This window comes from Ursus maritimus, unplaced genomic scaffold, assembly GCF_017311325.1.
Source record: "Ursus maritimus isolate PB19 unplaced genomic scaffold, ASM1731132v1 scaffold_31, whole genome shotgun sequence".
Taxonomy (NCBI): Eukaryota; Metazoa; Chordata; class Mammalia; order Carnivora; family Ursidae; genus Ursus; species Ursus maritimus.
In genome coordinates, this window is record NW_024425675.1 from 5,706,563 (window position 1) to 5,721,813 (window position 15,251).

Sequence of the window (15,251 nt, forward strand, 5' to 3'; positions counted from 1 at the left end):
AGACTAAGTTCTAACTCAATGAATTTGTTTTCCTGGGTTCCTCACAACCAGGAAGGTTTTGCTTTGGCTAATACTAGCATTCTGGTCTCTAGAAAGGGTCATTTTCTAGGCAGTTCATTTAGTCATTAAAAAAAAAAAATTCTGTCATTTGTAATTTTTAAAATAATTCATAGTAGATGGTATTGCAACAGTGCTGTATGGTGACAGAGGGTAGCTACACTTGAATTGAGCATAGCATAGCATAAACTTGTTGAATCACCACGTTGGACACTTGAAACTAATGTTAACACTGCACATGAACTTAACTAAAAAAAAAAACAATTAAAATTAAATTAGACTTGCTTATATTGTTACTGTGTATATAAACATCTATACAGAAAATTTTTAATTCTAGTCCAACAATACTTCAGGAAACAAAATTTCAGAAAAGTAAAATAATTTGTATCCTCAAAACAAACAAAAGATATTACAGCTTGTAGGGCACATTGAATCAATGCAAGGTAAATTATTTTATTTTGATATCTTCCTACCTCCTTCAAATCTCAATAACCTCACGCTGTTGCCACCTTATATTTAATGGTACATATTAGTTGGGTCACATTTTCAAAAACTGTTCCAATATTCAAAGGATCCCTTCTTTAGCCAATTGATATTCCCTTCTCTGAATGAGACTGACTGGTCTCAGCTAAGTAACAGGAGGCAGTATGTTATAGCCTCACTCTGCTAAGTATAAAAGCATAATATTTTACATTTAGTGAGTAGATACTCGGGTAATTCAAGTGAATGACAGATAAAAGTCGAACATCCATAGGGCTATTTGGATTTATATGGTTCTCTTAAAAATTTAAATGAATTTCTAACGGGTAAAGTATGTGGCAGAAATACATTTAAACCTGAAAGACTTGCACGAGCCCTTCACGCACAGTGCCATGCGCCGCCATCAAAGAGCAGCAGTCATCAGGTACTCTTCCCCTCATAAAAAGGATTCTACGGCCTAAGGTGGCACTGTCTACTTGTCATCTTATTTTCAGAGCAAATAGGTTATTTTTGCTGGATCTTGACTTCATTTTTACTGTAATAATGACTGTTTAATGAAGTATATGAATTTTTTCCCACACAACACTAAAGTAAATCCTCCAAGAAAATTTTTTTTCTGTGAATTTTATTTTCTTATAAATTTTAGTCTTCTTTCATATGATTGCTTCAATATTTCCTCCAAATAACTCATAAATTTAAATGTTATTCTTGTCCAAAAAATGTTTGCTTTCAATACCCTTGTAACATTTTAACATTTAAAATGTAGTAACAATATAGGTGTTCTTAAAACTATTAAGCTTAAAAAGGTATCAACTGTAATTCTTTGATTTTTTATACGAAAAATTATTCTAATTATGAGTATAGTAGCATATAGTAGTTCAATAAACATACTAAACAAGTTCTTATGGGTAGATTTTACATATATAACATTTTCCACCTGACACTCACCCGACTCAAAACCAGTCAGGGCACAGACCTCTCCAACACGAATAATGTGGTGCTTCAGTTAGCAACTCCCAACTAGTCTGCTCCTCCTTCGCAGCAGTGACTGATGTGCAAGTGAGTCAGCGAGATCACTTACTAAAGCAAGTGTGTGTGTGCATGTGTGTGTACACATAAATTATGCTTGTTTTATTTAATTTCCCTTAAAATGCTTTAGTCTTTTAAAGAATTAGTAAAATTAATCTGAGAATTCATGATGCTATAGGACTAGGGAAGTCTTAATCATGTTCCAAATAGTAGACTGGTAATGACTGACGTAGCTATTTAAAACTGGTTTATAAAAAGTGAGTCAATGGCATAAAAAAATAATTTGGTATCTACTGAAAATGTTTATTAGAAAAAACTGAATCAATTAACAAGGAAATCCAGTTTGAAATTAGGCAGACTAGGAGCACCTGGGTGGTTCAGTCAGTTAAGCATCTGCCTTCGGCTCAGCTCATGATCCCAGAGTCCCACATTGGGCTCCCTGCTCAGTGCGGAATCTGTGTCTCCCTTTCTCTCTCCCTCTGTGCTCTCCCTCTCTCTCAAATAAATAAAATCCTTTAAAAAATGAAATTAGGCAGACTAAAGAAATTTTACATTCCCCTTGTGAACTTTTGGAACAGTACATAATTTATATGAGAATATTTGAGAAGTCCTAAAATAATATGTGTAAAAATCAATAATGTATTTTCACGTGAAGGAATCATATAAAATATTTTACTACAGAATTCTTTACTCTGTATATTTGGACATTAAAAAACTTAATGAAGTCTTAGTTCTTTATTTCAATTTAGTGCCATAATTTAGGATAGATACATACATATGTGAACATATGGAGCCAACACACACACACACACACACACACACACACACACACACACACGTAACATATATAATGAGGAGACAGAGACGCTAAGATGGCCTCATCATTTTAATATGTTCTGTATCTAAGATCTCTCTGTTTATTAGTAGCAGAATAGGAACTAGACCTTAGATTTTCTGCTTCATGTCTAAGTATTCCTTCCATGGTCCTAGTCATCCTAGGGCCTAAAGAGAATGGTGGCATAATTCTTTTAGGCTATCATGACACTATTACTAGCAAGTGCTAGACAGCTAGTAAGTTTTCAATAAACACCTACTGACTGATCCTATTTAAACTCATTGTGGTCAAGGGAAACCACACTTGTACTATTCAAAGAATTTTCTCTCAGCATCTTACAACGAAAGAAATATTTCCACATTACAAATGAAAACAACTAGGTTATAAAATACTTTAAATTTGATTCAAATATTTAATCCGAAAACAATTCATTAGAGTACTTGCTTGCACTTATTATAATTAAATTGAATTAATCTACAAATATATAAATTCCCATTTTACATATGCAGACTTGAAAATGTCATGTTAAATCTTACCCTGAAATTGTTTTTCAACAAGAATTACTTAGACAAAATTATTTAACTCTTACAAACATTTTTCTAGGATATCAAACTAAAAGATACAGTGAATCTACATAAAAATATATTTTTTTACAAATTTAAAAAATAGTTTCACAAATTAAGTACAGAAGTAGTAATGTAATTTATGACTATTTTACGGCAGAAAATTTGTTTTCTAATATAAGCAAAGTAACAACTAGTGCTAAATATGTTAAGTTTATAAATGTTACAAATATATTATAAACCTATTATACGAAGAAATCCTTTGTTAAGATTTCTGTAGGAAAAAAAGTACTTAATATCAACATAGTCACTTCCTTCCCAAATTTACTCTAATCTGGTTTGGGCTTATCTTCCATGGGGTAAAAGTAAGATCTTTGTTACTTCCTTTCTTAGACAAGAAGCATCAGTTCCATGATGCTTGGGATGGACCGAGTCTTGGGTTTAATGCTGAAATAAACTTGGCCCTGGAGATGGCACTCTATGGAGGTCTTTAGGTGATTGCTATATTGCTGCTAAAGAGGGCCCAAAACTTGGGTGAGAATTTCACTGAGATTTTTTTTAGTAGTAAAAAAGATAACAGTTCATTGTAGCACAATACCTATATATTTAAAGCAACATTTTGAAACCACTTCAGTTGACCCAACTTCATGACTTACCCAAGACATTCTGACATGAGGAAATTATGTTATTGTTATTGCTGTTGTTAACTACAACAACATATGGGGCTCTTAAGCATTTCCTATGAGCCAGACACTGTTCTAGACATTTTATACACATCAAATAATTAATTTTTCTATAAGATATGTACTCTTATTATCCCCATTTTATGGATGAGGAAACTGAAGAGCAGAGGAGTTATACAACTTTAAATTGCAAAGCTTTTAAGTGTTAGAGGTATTACTCAAACCCAACCAGTGTGACTTCAGAGGGCAATTCCTTAACCACTACAACTTTGAAATTTTTCATGTAAAACTGCTTTAATAATTTTACTAAATGACCTGTATAATGTATAACATACATGAAGCATTATGAAGTTAATTATACTTATATTCACATTTCTTGGTGCTCATCTTTTCATAGTAGTTTCTTGTTTTAAATAGGCCATAGGAAAACCAAGACTACTTCAGTCTCTACTAATTTCTAAGACTGACTCCCAAAGACTTTTAGTCCCATTTTTATGTCAAAATGGAGAACTTCATTTTCTGAAGAAAGTAAGCTGATGAAATGATTAGCATACTAGAGATCAATTCTCAAGGTATCCTTAAGAAAGTACTGCTTTGTTTTTATAATGTCACAGTTTGTAATAATGATTATTGTAATTATTTGTTTAATGTCTCTCTTCCCTGACAGACTATATACTGGAGACTCACACCAGTCTCATTCATGACTATGCCTCCAGTGCACAGTGCCCTGACTGACATAAAGCACACTGTAAGAATTTGTAGAATAAATGAATTGGATTTGTTCTTTTATATCTTAAGTTTCTTTAGTAAAGATCCCACCATGAATAGTAGCATAACATTCCCAGTGACATCCGTTTCATATAGTATTTTATATACTTATTATACGACTATATTAATTTTTAAGGGGCCACAAATTTCCTCCAAACAATCCTTATGATTTATATCAGCAAGAATTCCTTCTTTATACATTTCTGTCATAGATTCTTAAAAGAATCGATTCTAGAAGGCACTCCATTTTATTTTCCACATTTAAAAGATTCTTCCTTATATATTGAACTGAAAATGTTATTTTCCTTCCAAACACTAACTTTTATTAAAATTCTCCTTTCTCAAACTTCCAATTTGACACCTTCATTAGTGACCATTTCTTCTGTCAGTAGTAGCCCCAAAATTCCAAACAGAAGTCATTATATTCCAACATATGCACCCAATCAGATAACGCATTGTTATATTTAAGTTATAGAATTAAAAACTGATAACCTCTGGTAGACCTTTGTTTGCTGAGAAACAAGGGTTATTTTTCATTCATTTCAGTCATAGAAATGTTATGTCTCATCTTCCATCTGTGATGCTTACATATATACATTTTAAAAATATCTTTGTGTGGCTAACGCTCAATTCTCCAGCTGACATCACAGACCAATCAAAGTGAACACTGCACAGAAGCAAAAGAGCTGTCAAAAAAAAAAAAAAAAAAAAGGAATGTCATGGGGATTGAAAGGCATGTTACCCAGCAAGGAACATCTCCCTCGAGACACTCCTGGGAGGTGTGGAAAGGACATCTTCCTTCCAGCATTGACAAGGAGACCTGCCTGGGTATTTGACCTAAGAACTTCAAATCAGAATACTGAGACTGGTGACCTTCTTTTGAGTATATCCAGGAAAAACTAAATTTAGACGTCACTGTAGAGATGAAATTCAATATAATTTTAAGTTAAAAATTAATGGACTTAATTTTGATTTTGCTGTTTGAAAAAGACATTTCTGTAATATTTTAAATAGCTTACATATTTTAGTAGTAAGTTAGGGGAAGATCATTTCTGTTGTAAAACTAAGCTTTTCAAATTTTAGTTGCATACTAGACTGTATGCTCTGATTCAATTTGTTTGTACTATCAGATGAATAGAAAAAAGCTAGTCTTCAATGAGAGTTTTTAAAAATGTTGACAGATTGAACATATAAAACAATTTTATAATTCTTCAAACATCATTAGTGTCTTTCCCTTTGATGAGATTCTATGTGTCCTACAGAGAAAGTTTAAACTAAATTTAGGCCTCCAAATGTTGTCCCATTTTATTTTCAAACTTTTAATAAATATGTATGTTAGAATATAAAAAAGAAACATAAATTTTACATTCTTCTCTTTCAAAAAGGGATAAAAGTTGATTAAGTAAATCATACTGCCATTAAGAAATGCCTACATGTCATAACTCAATGACGTAAAAGGAGTGATAAATAAATCCCTGTAATAGGTTGATAACAGAATGGAACAGTTGCTAAGAGAGGAGAGCAGTTATTTTATGGTTGACATCCTTTAATTAACTTAAATTCAGCTGAAGAAATCAGGGTCCTCATTCATTGCATTCAATCCTGAAATGTTAAAGCATCCTCTAAGAATTCACTCCTGTAAGTGAAATTCTTACATAAGAATGCTACTTTGATTAAATTTGTTGTAAATTCTTCAGAAATCTAATAAAATAGCAGCATAAAATTTTTTTCTCCCCAGTTAAAATTTAGTCTTTCTGCATACCTTGCTTAGAAGATACTCAAATAGAATTATAAATTTTAAAAGTTAAAAAAACAGATTATCAATTCACCTTAAGAAATGAACGTGTGGGTTCTGTGCTTTATTTACACACGCACCACATTGCTTCTATGCTCATCGCCACTTCTGCCTTCCCATGGTACCGGTTCCAATTGCAATTTTACATTTGTCTGTGTAATTTTTTCTCCACTGTAATTACTAACTACAATGGAAGTTCAAGAGCAGTTAGGAAGTACCTCTGTTCTTAACGGTGCCATTTTATCCTCAGCACATAGCTGAATGGATGACACATAACAGACAATCTATAAAAACTGGAATTACGAGGTAGATGGATTGAAGGACAGATGTTGCCATCTAGAGTACTTAGTTCACTGTCAATGTTTGAATGCTTACATAATGACAGATGCTGTGCTAGGTGCTTGCCACATATGCAATTCCTGATATGGTTATTACTAAGCTCTAGAAAATAGTTAAAAACATGGTCACATTCAGTTACCATCATTTTGACATCTCTAATTGAGCAAGAAAAATTACTCAAACTATGTCAATCTCAAAAATTATAAGTTTGACAAGAATCACAATATATTATTAATATCTGAGTTTTATCACCCATTATCCAGTTATCACAAAGCTACTATGTCTATGAGGATACTAAAATAAGCTCTGATAAACAACAATTTTTTATTTCAACCTTTGTAAACTACTATTTCCACTCCTGTCCAAGTTAACATAACTAATCACAAATCTTATAGGACACAGATGTCCAAGTAAAGGGAATAAAGGAAGCAAATACAAAGAGAATAAAAATATGAGGTTTAAGGTCACTTGAAGCACGTAACTTAAATTATCTTCTCAATGCAAACCTGTGTACGGCAGGGGAGAGATGTCTGATTTTATCACCAAAATTTGATACCGTGCTATATTATGAATAGATATTCTACTTCATTTTAGCTATATAAACATCTAATCCTGATCATTTAATATTTTCCACAGAGATATAGTACCAATGATACAGTTTTTAAGACCTAATGCTAAAGTGGATTTCATTACATGAAATATTTTTTCTCTCCCCTGCCCCCCAATCATTTTAGTGAAAAACAAAACAGAGATCAACAGGCTATTCTTCTGCAAAACTTAGGACATTTACTTTAGTAAGAAGCCTCTATGAAACTAAAAAATTCAGTTTGGTATAAAATTGTTTTTTAAAAAAGTTAAGCTTCACTCAAGGAGTATTTATAATATGCTATTTTTTTTAAAGATAACTACAGAACTACAAAAAACCCGAATCTGTTAAATTATATGAATTATATAACTGATTTTTCATACTTTTAGTTAGTATTTTCTTATCAACATTGAGCATATAAAACATCTATAAAACCATTCTTTGCATTTATTACAAATGTAAGTCACAGACATAAATTCAAACATTTGTCCTAGATTTTTAAAGTTATAAAATTTTAATTCAAATAATAAATTGGTATGTTTTATACACACACATACACACACACATATTATAATTTAAATGAAAACTCTTACCATTGATTTTCTTTTGATAGTTAATCACTCCATTAGTTTTTTCTTGATAGGGCCTTCCTATGTCAAGCAGACAGCAGCCAAATCACAAAAGGACATTTGGATGCTCGCGTCTTCTGATGGGAGTTTTCGGCCAACTGCCAGTTGAGAATTTAAACTGAAACTAAATTACCCAAACTTTATTAAGTTGTTTCCACACCCACCAACTGATAATGAACAATGACTCTAAACTGGAAAATAGAGTGACTGATTTATCTCCTTTCAAGTAGTCATAATATTTGTTTAAGAAGAAATGCTAGGACGAAAGAAAGAAAAAACCCTCTAAAATTCTAATCTCTTCAGAGAACAGTTTTAAGTAAACTTCAATTTCTTTTAACAAAGCTCCCCCAATTATTTTGTAATCCAAATTAACACACAATAAAGATGGCATGTATTTAATGATATTATCTATAAATTATAGAGTCTCAAATTTAAATTCTGTCAAACACTGACTCCAACTTAAAACTAATTGTAATATTTGGAAACATTTTGATAGTATCATCTACATTTATAAAATATTTACTAAATCTTCAACTACTTGTAGTAGTACATACCATGAGAAATTAAAGGTTATACTGAAAAGACATGCCCTGCCTGCAAATATCATTCTTTGTATTGAGAAGACAAAAATCTATGGATACAAACTTCTAATTATAGTGCAAAAGCAACTCAGATCCTTTTTTGCACCAAATTTAGGCTCTTTCTCTCTCAATTATTATAGCTAATCTTTGTATAGCCTGTCAATCATATATGATTTCTGACCACTAAGCTTTATGATTGTTAAATTTTACAGTCTGTTTTGATGCTTCTCAAATATTAAGCATATTAAATTCCTATATGTTGTTAAGATATACTGTAGAGCTCCAATCATCTCTGCCCACTACAGATGTTGACCCATGTTAATACTTTTTAAATCTTTCACAATTTATGTATTTGGAAAATATACAGTAGAATAAAGCTAAAAGGAAAACATGAAAGGAATGGAAAACATGTCCTCTTCTTCTTGAAGTATCACATTTACCATTGATTAGAAGTTGTTGCTGAATGTCAGTAATCTAAAAGTAAGTGCACGTAACTAGATAATTATGTAATACTCACATTAGAATGCTGAACATAACATGTACCCGATTCCCATATATCCCATGTGCCCACTCTCTCCCCCGTACACATATCTGAGCGCATGTGTATGTGCACATGCACATCTAGCCAACCTACCCCCTGACAGTCTTTTTGCTACCAATAACCTGACACTAAAGTATTATTTAAGAGAGTATATAAGGTGGATAATCAATTTATGGTTAAAATCAAGAGAAATTGGCTTCAGAACAAAGTCCAGAGCTTAACTGCTATGTCTTTGAGTTAATCACACCAACCCCAATTTGATATCCTAGAAAAGGCTCATTCCATTTTATCCAATAATTTTAATCCAAAATCCTCAATAGTAATAACATTTATAAACTATTCAGTGACTAACAGAATTCTTTCCTGGGTGCTATGAGATACAAAGGAAGATTAAATTCCTTTCTCGGCAAGCTTATAACCTACAACTTAACATGGGGGTGGAGGGAGGAGAAAAACAGCTCATAAAGACATATAAATGGTTAGATTTCCAAGAAAGAAGCACACTGGAGCAGCTTAAATTGTTTGAAAAGGTTTGCCGTATGTGGGGCTGATCTGAGAAGACTTTATAACAAGAACATTTTTAAAGCAAAAAATATACAACCACTTTATTCTTATTTAGCCTGATGAAATCCACAAAGCAAAAATTAATTACAGAATACAACTATAGATGTAGTCATGTCCTTACTCTGGAAGAAGAGCAAAGATCTATTCTTTAGTCAAATGAAATTGCAGAACATTGGGTATATAAAAAAAAATTGTGTCTTCAGTATAAGAGAAAGAATTCTCAACTTGCTTATGTCACTCATCCTAATAATTCCAAACATTATGCCAGTAACTTAATTTTTAATACAAGATACATAATCCTGAAGATTACTATCAGATTGACAAAATCATGAATCAAAAAAAGCACACAATGATTTCCTTGGTGAGTAACATTACTGATAATGCACTTAACAAAACTAGTTTCATATTCCAGCAGTGATGAGCAGCAAGGGACCTGCCAATGTGTTTATGTGTTTGTATAGACCTGAAATATATTTTACTACTCTACTTTTAAGAATTTTTAGATTTTAACACTACCTCAATGTTTATAAACAAAGAAACAGTTCCAGTAATATGACATTATTTGTGCAAATTCACACAGGTAGTCAGCAGCAAACTCAAGACTCCTTAAGAACAAATTTTTTTTTAAATTATAATCAAGGAAAGAAACAGTTGTATCTCAGAAACAGATATAATTTTATTAGAAAGGTTTCAACTTTTTAACCTCCAAACTAAATCTTAAGCATTCAAATCATCAGCCCCAGCAAATGCAAAGAACCAATTCATAAAGTTAGGGAAACAAAGCTATATGATTAAATTAAACCCTCCTTATAAGCTTTAAGGCATACATTCAGTTTTATATCCAACTCTTACAGACTAAGAACACGGGTTTGAGGAATTTATACAATTGTATCAAATCTTTTTATAGAAAAGACTATTTCCTAGAATTTACCATGACATCACTTCTATTTTTCTTTCACTGGCACCCTATTTTATTCAGTTTTTCATAGGACTGTCTAGTAATTCAAGCATGCTACATGGATAGCACTAGAAATAAAATGTCTTATTTTGACTGCTTTAAGTGATATAACTAAACTCAATGATGTATAAACGGGCAGCAAGAGAGGTTCAGAATATTTGTAAATGGGAAATATAAAAGGAAATAATCAAAACACTTCTTAGATTTAGTTATTAGGATAAAAGTTGGCTACTAACTCACATGAGATTCATTGTCTATCCAGTCATAACTAATAAGATGTTTCTAGTGAAACAATGTTATTTTAGTTCAATTGGTCTCAAAAGTCAGAGTACTCATTAGGCAACACCTAAAATCACTCATCACTCACCAAAACTCTTTCAAACAGGCAATGATGCTAAACAGACTAATTTCACCCTACCACTACCACAAGGATCACAAGTCTGTACTTAGGAACAAATCTCAATATAAATAAGAAAGCTCATTTATTTCCTTTGGAAGTGAGAATCCTTGCTTTGTTACACCGAACTCACCTTAAATTTCACACATCATTCTTCAACATAAGAAAATTTTAAATCACATCTTTGATTCTCATTCAAACCCTGCCTCCAGCCCATCCACCATCCCACTCCACTCCCAGTCTTTTTAGGAAGTTTTTAATAGGCAATCTTGAGAATTTCATCATATTACACATACAGGTCTTTTCAATCAAGTTGTTCATACTACTGTGACACAGCTCCTTATACGTCTTTTTGTTTTTTTCCCCTCCCGTACTATCAAAACTCAGTGGCACTCGATGCATATTTAGGGCACTTATTAAGTACCTGATATCTTTATTATCTGATCTGTAAGTGTATTAACTAAAAGCTATGGACAATTCTAAAATTCATAACAATAAGTATGTGATTTATTAGAGCACCCAGGCAGTACTGTTTCAGGTTACTGAAGCATGCTGCAATAGGGTGCACCACTGACATGGCCACCAGTAAATACAAAATGGCCTTGAGAACTCTGTGGGTTTTTAACTTGTCTACATGGTTTCTAGGTTAACACCTACCTTTGCACTAAAGAAACAGCACTCACTAGTTTATGAACTCTTTGAAGATATCAGCAAAATATTTCAATATGATTAGTCCTATTGGCTGAAAAAAGTTTCCCACGTTTTATTAAAAAAATATTTTTCTTGCTTCTGAATTTGTATTTCAGTCTTCAAAAATATTCCACCTCATTTTATTCATGTGATCAACCAAATTAATCAACAATATCTTGTCATATACCATTTATTTCTGATTAAAAAGATATTAAAAGCTACCATATTTTAGGGACACTGACTCATTAATCATTATAGTATCATACTAAAATGGGCAAGTATCATTTCCAAAGTAAGTGGGTCACTTATTTTAAAACATAAGGAAAGGGAACTAGCATGTGTTAAAGTATCTCTTACACTAGATTTAAAATCCATTATTTTTAATCCTCACAACCCTGAGAGATTGGTATAACATACCCATTTCATAGCTGTGAACTTGTCTAATATTCTGTCGCTACCAAATGATCCAGTTACAATCACCATCATTTTTTGTCTAGCTCCAAAATCTAAGCCCAACCTTCTTACAATAACTATCTGGAACACTTGCTAAGTACCAGGTTTTTTGGAAAAAAGGGGGTGGGGGGCAGGCTCATGAAACAGAGGGGAGGCACAAAGTGAAATAAAAGTAAACATCATGAAGTCCAAGTACTTCCTTCACTGAAGTGCTCTTCAAGCCTATTAAGAACCTTCTTTCTCTTACTTAAGTCACAAATACCCTTCTCTGCATGCTAGTAGTCATATGAATTAATATCAAGCTTTGAAAAATAGAAACAACAAAACTCAAAAGAACAATAGTTATTGAGAACTGTTTATTGTTAAAGACAAATGGCCTTATGACAAACCTCAGTTGTCCCTAAAGACACTGTTAACATATATCCCTCAACAAACCAGAGTCATTAAAGTATATTAGTCTTTCTAAGATACTTTACAATAAGAATGGTTCAGATGAAATGTTTTAGCATCTATTATCCGGAGAATATACTAATTGAATACCTAACGATAACAAACTTATTTTATCTAGAAACCTTCAAGAAGTATACACACTATCATTTTATATTCTCAAAAGAGGATAGAGCAGTGTGAAATCAAGCATTACTAATTTAGAGGAGAACACAGTATTAAAAATACCAAAAGGTATAAAATTCTTAATTTCAGCAAAACTATGGGCCCTGCATTAACACAAACTGCCATGAACTACACTCTTTTCAAAGTTAAAAATAGTTCAAAATAGACTTTTAGAGCCTTTACTACTTCAAAAATGCAGGTGAAATATTTGTTGTCCCAATACTTTCCCTCACTCTTCCCTTATCTCTGGTACCATAACACTTAAGACTTCTCATTTTAATTTGAAGAAAGATGCTATCCCATCTAGTATGACAAGTGGAACAAACTGACATTTAGATTTTCATAGGGTCTTCAGGAGTTTTGATGCTCTAAATACCTGACTGCATACAGGTTGAATCTTTAAGAAATGTTACAGCTCCTGAGCTCAAACACAGTTTCTCCAGCATCTTAAACAAGGTCTCACACAATCATTACCACTGCAGTAGGTCATTTTAACACGTGTGTCCCTCTGCACAGTCACAATTCTAAAACATCGCAGTCAGGAGCACAGGTACTTGCTCTGTTACTTTGATTCGGGGGCGGGGGGAGCCAGAAGAGGACCAGTTCCATACAAAGAACTAACATAGTACCCCGCAAAACAAGTAAAGTTGAGTTGAAAGGGAACCAAATAACAGAAAGTCAGGCATGGTCAAACAGAGGAACTAAAGCTGGCAACTGAGAAGCATAAACCATTCTGGCCTAGATTTGTTTGTAATAACAGTGTGACCCAGATACTAAATATTTGGCTAATATTTAGAAATCTGAAAACTGAAAGAAATGAAATACATGGTCAGCTGGTTAAACATTTTAGTAAAAAAAAAATTTTTAGTCAAAATGATAGGTGCTTAAAATAATATAATTTGTATTTTCTACACAAAGATTTTTAAAACTTTAAAAATAAGTATTTTGTTTAGTAAATAATCTCATAAATTATATTTCACCTTTATAATCAGATAATAAGGATGACACTATCTATTACAGACATCATGGTATGAAAATCCTTTGAAGAGCAGAAGGAGAATATGTATTTTTTCAAAGTAAAGCTTATTTAAGAAACTGTGTTTATCTAAAAACTAAGTTTGTTCCATTTGTGGCCCACGTAGTTTATTCTACAGAATTGTCTAGTAAGTGACAAGAAAATTTTTGGAAAAAAAGTCCTCAGCAGCTCTAAAAGTTTTGCTAATGAGGGTGCTGGAACAGGAGACAGAACACACTCCCCACAGACCCACCTCATTCTGCCCAGTATTGAAAGGGAAAGGTCGTAGTGCTTCATGGGGGTGCTTCAAAAAATTTCAGACAGCACATACTTCTTAATGCACCTGTAGTGGACCACGCTGAGGGCTTATCCAGGCTTCTCTTGCTTCCTCCTTCCTAATGATCCATGACTTGATTCGGCATCCAAGTCTCTCCTACAAGTTCAGTGCACCTCAGGGAAAGCTGACTGACCCTGAGCTAGGAGCCTAGACCACAATTAGTCTCATCCATTATTATGGTAAGCCCATTCCCCCTTGCCGATGATTAGTTTAGGTATTTTAGAATTAGACAGATTTAGGTCAATGAGAAGCAAGCAGGGGTGAAGGTAAAGGGTAACTTCTTTGGGGAAAGAAAAAAAGCTATATTGACCTTTGAAAGTGAAGTTATCTTCTCTCTGTGGATCTGAAAGAAGAAACACCTAATCCTGACTGCAATCGGCAGCCATTCTGTAACTACAGCATTGGGAGAAAGGCAATACTGTGTAGAAAAAGTAGAACAGAAAGAGAAACTGAGTCATTGAAGAAATCAGGGAGCCACTGTCTTAACTAACAGTGTATGTTTTAAGGTGCTTTCTCACATGAGGCAATTAATATTCTTTTTATTTAAGCCAAAATCAGCTGAATTTGGAAACTAATTAGCTTTTAGAAAACTAATAAGTACCAAGTTCTAAATAATTTCAGGAAATTATAAAATCTATTTTTACCTATTCCTGGCTTTTATAGAAAAGTGCTATATATTACTTTCCTGTGTTTTCTTAATTGCCCACAATGATTGTATATTAAATATGTTATTGGGAAGGCAGTATTTAAAACGTACCAAACAATCGGTCCTCTTTTTGATCATGAATATAAAAGTCAAATTGTGCTTTTAATACAGTAATACTTTCATGGGTCCATGATCTACTCAGATTACTATAGTCTGATTTCTCTCTGGTGTCATATGTCTCTTGTTTTTGCAATACTTTACTCCTGTTTAAGAGAGAACCATTAGACTTTCTTCTATTTCATTGGCTCCCTATACCCTATACACTCCTGTTGCACTCTGAATTCCCAGTTATCCATATTCAGATGGCTGAAGTTGTTAGAAATACGTTCTGAAGCATATAAAATTATTCTGGGGACAGTGAATTTCTCTTTGAACTTAGTTTAAACTAAAAATACCACCTAGATAATTAGTTTTGTACTTCTTATAAAAAGTATCTCATCTCCTCTTTCCTTCCTTATTTTGACATTTACTTTGCCTAGGAATAATTTGATCTTTTACCTATATATAGAAGACCTCCATAAAGCAGAAGATATAAAACAGAGACCTGTGGACCAAATATATTCCACAGGCATATTGTGCACAGTAGTGTTAGAGTATTTTTAAAACATCTGAATTAGTTACCAACGAATCTGC

At 32.8% G+C, this 15,251-nt stretch overlaps 1 protein-coding gene and 1 long non-coding RNA gene across 4 annotated transcripts in view; both read right to left on the reverse strand.

The window, feature by feature from the left end:
* The window catches only part of ZEB1 (zinc finger E-box binding homeobox 1), a 179,020-nt gene that overhangs the window by 127,457 nt on the left and 36,312 nt on the right, over positions 1-15,251 (reverse strand). The window lies entirely within an intron of this gene.
* LOC103656502 overlaps positions 1-15,251 on the reverse strand; it is a 67,634-nt gene that overhangs the window by 17,546 nt on the left and 34,837 nt on the right. For both annotated transcript variants that reach the window (XR_566638.2, XR_005838900.1), the window contains exon 2: positions 7,729-7,888. This is a non-coding gene — a long non-coding RNA (uncharacterized LOC103656502). The remainder of the gene's footprint in view (positions 1-7,728; positions 7,889-15,251) is intronic.